This window comes from Salvelinus namaycush, chromosome 1, assembly GCF_016432855.1.
Source record: "Salvelinus namaycush isolate Seneca chromosome 1, SaNama_1.0, whole genome shotgun sequence".
Taxonomy (NCBI): domain Eukaryota; kingdom Metazoa; phylum Chordata; class Actinopteri; order Salmoniformes; family Salmonidae; genus Salvelinus; species Salvelinus namaycush.
In genome coordinates this window covers 39,542,891-39,553,476 of record NC_052307.1, presented here as the reverse complement: position 1 = coordinate 39,553,476, position 10,586 = coordinate 39,542,891, and positions in this window count along the sequence as shown.

Here is a 10,586-nt window from a genome sequence, read left to right as displayed (position 1 = left end):
GAGATCAAGTGGGCTTAGTCGCTCTGTGTGTCTCTGCTGCTGGCTTCATAGGGGCGGCGGGTAGCCTGGTAGTTGGAGTGTTGGGCCAGTAACCGAAAGGTTGCTGGATCGAATCCCTGAGCTGACAAGGTAAACATCTGTCGTTCTACCACTGAACAAGGCAGTTAACCCACTGTTCCCTGTAGGCTGTCATTGTAAATAAGAATTTGTTCTTAACTGACTTGCCTAGTTAAATATATATATCTCATGGATGCACACACAGTCAATGTCAAGTGCTGATGGTTGCCAAGCAGGGGGTGCAATTAACTTCAAAGTATTGAATTCAGAAGTCAGATGACAGTTCTAATGACTTTGGAATTGCCCCTCTGCACATTAAAGTACTGCTTAGGGACAGTACTGTATCTCATCCATCTTTACTGTAGGGGAGAGTGGGGTAAGTTGAGCCAAAGGATTAGTTGAGACCACCCCTTGTTTCTGGGAAACCATACACAAAATAAATCAGGTGACTAAATATTTAGGAAGTGGTCATAATTTCCTAGTCTGTGGTTTCTTCCTTCACAGACTCTATGAAAGTATGACCGCTTCCTAAATATTTAGTCACCTGATTAATTTTGTGTATGGTTTCCCAGAAACAAGGGGTGAAGGAAGAAACCACAAGTTACGTAAAAAAAATTCAGTCAAATACATTTTTGTGTGTTATAGGTTTCATGATGCTTGTATCTAAACCAAAGTAGATAGATGTATGATTGTTTTATACATCCGTTGAGGTCTCTATAAGCTACAATATGTAGTCATAAACCTAGCATGAAAGTGCATCCTTGTAGCTGTGTGTGCTAATATAGTTAAAATGTTGGGGTAAGTTGAGCCAATGGCCACCACCACATACAAATTATGATTACATTATGTCAGTTTAATGAATCATATGCATAGTACTTTTACAATGTGTCATGCGTATGAACTCAAGTGCATTTTTATTGTTACAGAGCAGACATCATCATTAAACGTTGACCTACCAGCACCATCACCCACTGTCACAGGACACCAGCACCCACTTACCCCAACTGGGTTCAACTTACTCCATACCCGGGGTGACCCACCTGACCTCCATTATCAGCACTCTAAATGTGCTGACGTTATGTCCTAGGCACTTAAAGGGCAACTTCGTGTTCATTATCTCCAGCAAAATACCAGGGTTAACATATGTGAAAATTATGCATTATTAAGTTAAAAAGTTATACCCGATTACATCATCAAAAGTTAAGACATTAAAAACAATGATTTTCAAACGCTATGAGATTTGCGGTGACATAGAGAGCAAAAAGGTTGCCGTTTTTACTTTTAATCCCACCCTGTGATGTCATTTTTTAAGGAACTTTCTTCTTATCTTTTTAACCACAGATCAGATGTATATAGACATCTAGACACTAGTTTGGTTCTGGAGATGATTAATATGAGCTTGAAAAGTGCCCTAAGCTTTGTTTCCATTGGCACTTTGAAGTCAACCTGGGAAGGGGCTGGCCTTGGTGGGCTGACTGTTCGAACTCAGGCCAACTGCACAACAACAACACGTTATGCCCATGTTGAAAAAAAAACAGCACAGCCAGTATAACTTTCATTCTGATCCATGCTGGTCAGTGCTGCTCTGATGGTTGTCAAGCTGATCTGACCAGCATGGTCTAGCTGGTTAAGCTGGTCTGACCAGAATGGTCTAGCTGGTTATGCTGGTTGACCAAATTCAAATGATTGGATATCCCCACTCTGGTTGGATTCCAATAGAAATGGAACATAACTTTGCAAGCCAGCATAATGTGACTTGCAGGCCTGATGTGGCCACTGTATTAGGGGAAAGACGTGGCCGTCAAAGTAAGCCCTTAATACTGTATATATGTAATGTATTGTATTGCACCATCATATCAGCATCACCAGCATAAGCTGGTCACCAGAATACCAGCATCAAAGGACTGGTCACAAGCAAAAACATCATTAGTTACCAGCATATGATGGTCTGTGCTGGTTTTTTTTCAGAAGGTGTGGCAAACAAAAACAAAAGGATCTGTGCACCCCATTTAAGAGATTTCAACGGAGGTGGTTTGGTGATCAGTGTGATGAGAAACCTTGCCTAAGACCTGAAGACATGCCTTAGTTTGATTAATGGGCTTCTAACCCAGGTCTCCTGTGATCCTTACAATGCAACTTTTCATTTTGTCAAGAATATATTTTTAATAGATCAAATCAAATTCAATAAATACATTACAATAAGTGCAAACCATAATATTGTTTGCCTATCAACACTAAGATAGCATTTTTTTCCTTACACCAAGAGTTCTGAAATTTTGGAGGCAGCCATTTTCCAAAAGTGGTTGACTAGGCTTTGTTAATGCGGCCAGTGGAAAACAATGTTATGGTTTGTACTTCATTGTTGTTTAACTAGCTAACATTGGGTGGGGCTAAAGCTTAAGAGTGTGTGAACGATGCTGAATGGGTCTAGACAAAGAAGAACTCTTCACTGATAGCAAAACATTCAAAGGCGATTTTCTCAAAAGTGAGTTTCCAAGTTGATCAACTTTCAAACCAGAATTACTTTCCCATTGTTCCTAAAATGCAGTGTATGATATACCATGTTGTAGCTCTGAGTCTCTATGTTTGTCCAATTTAAAGAAAAACACCATTTCACATTTTGCAACATAAGACCGAATCCAGGTGTTGAGTCACATATTTGACCTTGTGTTTTAGGTTATTGTCCTGCTGAAAGGTGAATTTGTCTCCCAGTGTCTGTTGGAAAGTAGACTGAACCAGGTTTTCCTCTAGGATTTTGTCTGTGCTTAGCGCTATTACGTTTATTTTTATAAAAAAAAACTCCCTAGTCCTTGCCGATGACAAGCATACCCATGACATGATGCAGCCAACACCATGCTCGAAAAAAGGAAGAGTGGTACTCAGTGACGTGTTGTGTTCCATTTGTCCCAAATATAATGCTTTGTACTCAGGATATAAAGTACATTTTACTTAAGTGCCTTATTTCAATCAGGATGCATGTTTTGGATATATATATTTTTTTTTACAGGCTTCGTTCTATTCACTTTGTCATTTAAGTTCGTTTTGTGGAGTAACTACGATCTTGTTGTTCCATCCTCAGTTTTCTTCTATCACAGCCATTAAACTCTGTAACTGTTTTAATGTCACCGTTGGGCTCAAGGGTATATTGATACACTATCCAAAGTGTAATTAATAACTTCACCATGCTCAAAGAGAAATTCAATGTCAGTTTTCTTTACCCATCTACCAATAGGTGTCCTTCTTTGCGAGGCATTGGAAAACCTCCCTGGTCTTTGTGGTTGAATCTGTGTTTGAAATCGCCTGCTCGAACGAGGGACCTTACAATTATCTGTATGTGTGGGGTACAGAGATGAGGTAGTCATTAACAAATCATGTTAAACACTATTGTTGTAGAGTGAGTCCTTTCAACTTATTATTTTACTTATTAAGTACATTTTACTCCTGAACTTATTTAGGCTTGTCATAACAAAGGGGTTGAATATTTATTGACTCAAGACATTTCAGCTTTTCAGTTTTAGTAAATTTGTAAAAAAATTGAAAAACATAATTCCACTTTGACATTATGGGATATAGTGTGTAGGCCAGGAAATTCAGGCTGTAACACAACAAAAAAAGTGAAAAGGTTAAGAGGTGTGAATACTTTCAGAAGGCACTGTATACTTTGTTAAAGCACCTTTGGCAGCAATTACCGCATTGAGTCTTTGGTTTGACCCTACAAGCTTGGCACACCTGTATTTGGGGAGTTTCTCCCATTCATCTTTGCAGATCCTCTCAAGCTCTGTCAGGTTGGATGGAGAGCGTGGCTACTCAGCTATTTTCAGGTCTCTCCAGAGATGTTCGATCGGGTTCAAGTCCGGGCTCTGGCTGGGCCACTCAAGGACATGTCCCAAACGGTTCAAACACTAGAGCCAAATACATAGGAAGAAAATACATTCAACATGCCACATTGGCTTCAGAAACCACTGCTTAACACAGATAGTGGTTGATTCTGTCTGTTATTTTTGAAAATTCCAGGCTGGCAAAGTACTTGGATTGTCACGATCGTCTATAGGTGAAAGAGAGGACCAAGGCGCAGCGTGATTAGAATACATTCTTCCTTTTAATAATGAAGAACACTTAACAAACAATACAAAATAACAAAACGAACGTGACTGCTATAACACTGAGTGCAAACATGCAACATCACATAGACACACAACATAGAATTCCCACCCAGCTCACGTCCTGACCAACACTAAACAAGCAAAACACACAAGAACTATGGTCAGGACGTGACAGTACCCCCCTCCTGTCCGGCCCTGGCCGCTCCTGTCCGGCGGACGGCACTGGCCGCTCCTGTCCGGCGGACGGCTCTGGCCGCTCCTGGCCGGCGGACGGCTCTGGCCGCTCCTGGCCGGCGGACGGCCCTGGCCGCTCCTGGCCGGCGGACGGCCCTGGCCGCTCCTGTCCGGCGGACGGCCCTGGCCGCTCCTGTCCGGCGGACGGCCCTGGCCGCTCCTGTCCGGCGGACGGCCCTGGCCGCTCCTGTCCGGCGGACGGCCCTGGCCGCTCCTGTCCGGCGGACGGCCCTGGCCGCTCCTGTCCGGCGGACGGCCCTGGCCGCTCCTGTCCGGCGGACGGCCCTGGCCGCTCCTGTCCGGCGGACGGCCCTGGCCGCTCCTGACCGGCGGACGGCTCTGGCCGCTCCTGACCGGCGGACGGCTCTGGCCGCTCCTGACCGGCGGACGGCTCTGGCCGCTCCTGACCGGCGGACGGCTCTGGCCGCTCCTGACCGGCGGACGGCTCTAGCGGCTCGGGACAGACGGGCTGCTCTGACGGCTCGGGACAGACGGGCAGCTCTGACGGCTCGGGACAGACGGGCAGCTCTGACGGCTCGGGACAGACGGGCAGCTCTGACGGCTCGGGACAGACGGGCTGCTCTGACGGCTCGGGACAGACGGGCAGCTCTGACGGCTCAGGACAGACGGGCAGCTCTGACGGCTCGGGACAGACGGGCAGCTCTGACGGCTCGGGACAGACGGGCAGCTCTGACGGCTCGGGACAGACGGGCAGCTCTGACGGCTCGGGACAGACGGGCAGCTCTGACGGCTCGGGACAGACGGGCAGCTCTGACGGCTCGGGACAGACGGGCAGCTCTGACGGCTCTGGGAAGACGGACAGCGCAGGCGGCTCTGGGCAGACGGACAGCGCAGGCGGCTCTGGGCAGACGGACAGCGCAGGCGGCACTGGGCAGGCGGACAGCTCAGACGGCACTGGGCAGGCGGACAGCTCAGACGGCACTGGGCAGATTGGCTCTGGCGCCTCTGGACTGAGGGGCTGAAGCTCTGGCAGCGCCGGACAGGCGGGAGACTCCGGCAGCGCTGGAGAGGAGGAAGGCTCTGGCAGCGCTGAACAGCCGGGAGACTCTGTAGCGATGAGACGGAGAGACAGCCTGGTACGGGGGGCTGCCACCGGAGGGCTGGTGCGTGGAGGTGGCACTGGGTAGACCGGACCGTGAAAGCGCACTGGAGATCTTGAGAGCAGGGCTGGCACCATCCGCCCTGGCTGGATCTTCACCCTAGCCCGGCAGATGTGGGGAGCTGGGATGTTGCGCACCGGGCTAAGCACACGCACCGGGAACACCGTGCGCTCCACCGCATAACACGGTGCCTGCTCGGTACGACGCCCCCTCTCTCCACTGGAAGCACGGCTGGGAGAGCTGTAGCGCCGAGCTGACAGAGGACGTGCAGGGCTAGGAAGGCGCACAGGAGGCCTGGTGCGTGAGGCTGGCACAGTCTTAACCAGACGGCTAGCACGCACCTCAGGACGAGTATGGAGAGCTGTCCCCGGTGACATCAACTCCCCGACACGTTCAGTCGGGCGGATGTCATGCCTCATGCACCAATCCAGCACCTCCCTCATAACTCTTTCCTCCAATTTCCCCATTAACTCCTTCACTGTCTCTGCGTCGCTCACCTCCAATTCCGCCCTGACCGGCTCCTTACGGTAAGCAGGGGGAGTTGGCTCAGGTCTGACTCCTGACTCTGCCACACTCCCTGTGTTCCCCCCCCCCCCCCCAAGAAATTTTTGGGGCTGCCTCTCGGGCCTCCAGCCGCTCTGCCGTGCTAGCGCCTCATAATAGCGCCTCTCCGCCTTCGCTGCCTCCAGCTCTTCTTTGGGGCGGCGATATTCCCCTGGCTCTGCCCAGGGTCCTTTGCCGTCTAATTCGTCCTCCCATGTCCATTCCTCCAAATAGTGCAGCCTCTCCTGCTGCTGCCGCTGCTGCTGCTGCTGCAGCCTCTCCTGCTGCTGCTGCTGCTGCTTCTCCTGCCGTTTACCACGCTGCTTGGTCCTTGGTTGGTGGGTAATTCTGTCTCTGGTTTTGAATCTCACTTTAGAGAACTGAACTTGAGAGCTGAGTCTGAAAAGTTGAATATATTACATTTAGTAAATTTGAAATTATAGTTTGTTAACTTGATACACAGAGAATGAATGCAATATCTACCATATTGAAACCTAATATATAAATATTGAATTTGAATATTTAATTACAGTTGAAGTCGGAAGTTTACATACACTTAGGTTGGAGTCATTAAAACTTGTTTTAACCACTCCACACAGTGCTTGTTAACAAACTATAGTTTTGGCAAGTCGGTTCGGACATCTACTTCGTGCATGACACAAGTAATTGTTCCAACAATTGTTTACAGACAGATTATTTCACTTATAATTCACTGTATCACAATTCTAGTGGGTCATACACTAAGTTGACTGTGCCTTTAAACAGCTTTAACAATTCCAGAAAATGATGTCATGGCTTTAGAAGCTTTTGATAGGCTAATTGACATAATTTGAGTCAATTGGAGGTGTACCTGTGGATGTATTTCAAGGCCTACCTTCAAACACAGTGTCTCTTTGCTTGACATCATGGGGAAATCAAAATAAATCAGCCAAGACCTTAGAAAAAAAGTCTGGTTCATCCTTGGGAGCAATTTCCAAATATCTGAAGGTACCACGTTCATCTGTACAAACAATAGTATGCAAGTATAAACACCATGGGACCACGTAGCCGTCATACCGCTCAGGAAGGAGACTCTTAGAGATGAACGTACTTGGGTGCGAAAAGTGCAAATAAATCCCAGAACAACAGCAAAGGACCTTGTGAAGATGCTGGAGGAAACAGGTACAAAAGTATCTATATCTGCAGTAAAACGAGTCCAATATCGACATAACCTGAAAGGCCGCTGGGCAAGGAAGAAGCCACTGCTCCAAAACCGCCATAAAAAAGCCAGACTACGGTTTATAACTGCACATGGGTCCAAAGATCGTAGTTTTTGGAGAAATGTCCTCTGGTTTGATGAAATAAAAATAGAACTGTTTGGCCATAATGACCATCCTTATGTTTGGAGGAAAAAGGGGGAGGCTTGCAAGCCGAAGAACACCATCCCAACCGTGAAACACGGAGGTGGCAGCATCATGTTGTGTTGGTGCTTTGCTGCAGGAGGGACTGGTGCTCTTCACAAAATAGATGACATCATGAGGGAGGAAAATTATGTGGACATATCGCATATGGGTCTTCCGAATGGACAATGACCCCTAGCATACTTCCAAAGTTGTGGCAAAATGGCTTAAGGACAACAAAGTCAAGGTATTGGAGTGGCCATCACAAAGCCTTGACCTCAATCCCATAGAAAATGTGTGGGCAGAACTGAAAAAGTGTGTGCGAGCAAGGAGGCCTACAAACCTGACTCATTTACACCAGCTCTGTCAGGAGGAATGGGCCACAATTCACCCAACTTATATTGGGAAGCTTGAGCAAGGCTACCCGAAACGTTTGACCCAGGTTAAACGCAATGCTACCAAATACTAATTGAGTGTATATAAACTTCTGACCCACTGGAAATGTGATGAAATAAATTAAAGCTGAAATAAATCATTCTCTCTTCTATTGTTGTGACATTTCACATTCTTAAAATAAAGTTGTGATCCTAACTGACCTAAGACGGGGCATTTTTATTTGGATTAAATGTCAGGAATTGTGAAAAACTGAGTTGAAATGTATTTGGCTAAGGTGTATGTAAACTTCCATCTTCAACTGTACATTTTAATTGAATTGTAAAGTTGAATGCAACAGTCATTCAATTCAGTTTCAAATCATGAAATACAAGTTACATTTATGAATTCAATGATTCAATGTGTGCATTACAAAAATATTGTATTCAAATACAGTTTCTGTTGGCGCTGAAATCGCTCCATAGGATAGAGGGGGTGATGTGGCGTTACCCTGGGTCTTGGCTCATCCTTTACGCTGGAGATAAAGAGAAAAGGGATGATAGCTTCCCAGTGTGGACATGCGGTGGGCCAGGGCTCAAACTTTGGAATGAAAAAGGTGACTGATGGGCCAGGGCTCAAACTTTGGAATGAAAAAGGTGACTGATCCATGGAGGGCTCTAATGTAAAGAACACATTTATCGGCCTTATCAGGAGACAGGGAGGAGGCAGAGGAGATAGCCGAGCACAGAATAGTATATTGGTGTAGGTGGAAGTAAAACTCTATGTCTCCCTGTCTCTCCTTCTTTTCCTCCTTATCACGGCGTCTCCTCTGCAGAAAATCAATTTTCCTGCTGCAGGGCTTTTTGTCTGCACAGGGTACAGTGATACATCTGGTAAATAATGCACAGGCCATTCCTCTAAAGGAGAACAACTGCTCAGCTCGGCTTGCTACAGCAGTGGTTCCCAACCTTTTTTGGGTACTGTACCCCTGACCTGCCTGAAGTACCCCCTCATGTGCGTGCGACCAGCGTGATTCCTAGATTAGGTGTACATTTGACAAAAATGTTGTTTACGCACCCAGTCAAGTTTGGCAGACTTCTTTTCAGTGTCAGGGAAGCAGTGGTGTGTATTCATGGATTGATCAATCAAATAAAAACAAAATGATGTATCTTTCGTCTCTCGGTGTTTCATAATTTTCCTTCAATTCGCAATTGACTGAATTTATTTCACAGGAGAAAGCATCCGAGCGACCAAAACAGTGCCCCTCTGTCTCGACGTGTAGGCCATATGTGATGCTGTCTGGTCCGAACAAGTATGACATTGTTGCCGAGCGAGCTCAACTGTGAATGGTCCTGGTGCACCAAAAAAAGTGTCACGGGAAGCCAGCTTGGATTTGGTGTCACTCTTATCAAATCCCATTGGCTCCCAATGCGTCATTGACAGAACAACTTGAATTGTTGCATCTTGTGTTGTCCTCCGGTGGCTAGCTAACCATCTAGCTAAAATTGTCCCTTACCTAAATTAGCCATGGATTGATATTGGGATTTGGACTTGTGGTTTTACTTAATTCTCCGTACTGGCCAATGATTATAACCATTAATTGGTTATATATAACTGATCCAACCATGAATTCATACATTGTTGTGCCCCTAGCCTGATAGGATGGAAGTTCAATATGTTGTAGATAGATGTGGAAGGCTAATGTTAACTAGCTAACGTTGCCCATGAATGGAAGTTAGGTTACTGAGTAAGCATTTCATCCAGGTAGCCTAGGACAACAAAAATGAAAGCGTGTAATCTATGACAGAATGATAGACCATTTCGTCAACATGAAAGAGTTGAGGATGGTATTGGCGTTTCTCTACAAGTAGGGTGAGTCAACATGTTTTCTACTTGTAGGAATGTGCATGCACACACACACACACACTTAAATCAGAACCATGGACAGCCACATCATATTTAGCTTACGTTGATTGGACTAAAGTATTTTAGTTGTCACTGTATTAGATTAAGTAGTGGGGATTTGGTGATGTTGAAATGTTGAAATTGAAATTATGCTGGAATAGTGCAGGCAGCTCCTGTTTTTTTTACAACTTGCGGTAACTCTCTGTGGTTGTAAATCAGTAGTTGTTTAGTGGGCCGAAAATTTTGGAAACATTAACTTGCTTGACCATGCTGTAGGCCATGTAACTGTTACTGTCTGTTACTGTACATGCAATATGCAATGTGGACTTCACTAGACAGAGGTTGCTATCCGGCTTGGTGATAAAACAAAGGTGTGGTTGAATTTATTCTGCCACTGTATCTTCTTATTGTCTCGGCCTTTAGGCCTATATATCACAGTCACAAGGCATATGAATTAGCAGGTTATAGAGCACCATAGGAGCTCTGTGAACATCACCTGTAGAAAGGTAGGTGTCAAGCTGCTGGAAACGACTTATATCCCCATCATCACATTTCCTCTCCCAGTGTTTGATCTTCTTCATGAATCCACACACTTTGTCATACATGTTTAGATTGTGTGTGTCTTTACCTTGCAGAGTTAGATTCAGGATGTTCAGTTTGCTGAACACATCAGTAAGATAGGCAAGGCGGGCTCCCCAGTCTGTGTCCTCGAACACAGCCAGAAGGGGGTGTGAGTGTTTTCACTCTGGATAGCCAACAGATGTTGGTGTGAAGCAGTAGCTGCTGGTGCTCAGTCCAACTGTCATCACAGAGCCTTTCAAACCGTCAGTGATTCAGAGGCCTGGACTGGATGGATAAAGTTAATCACTTTC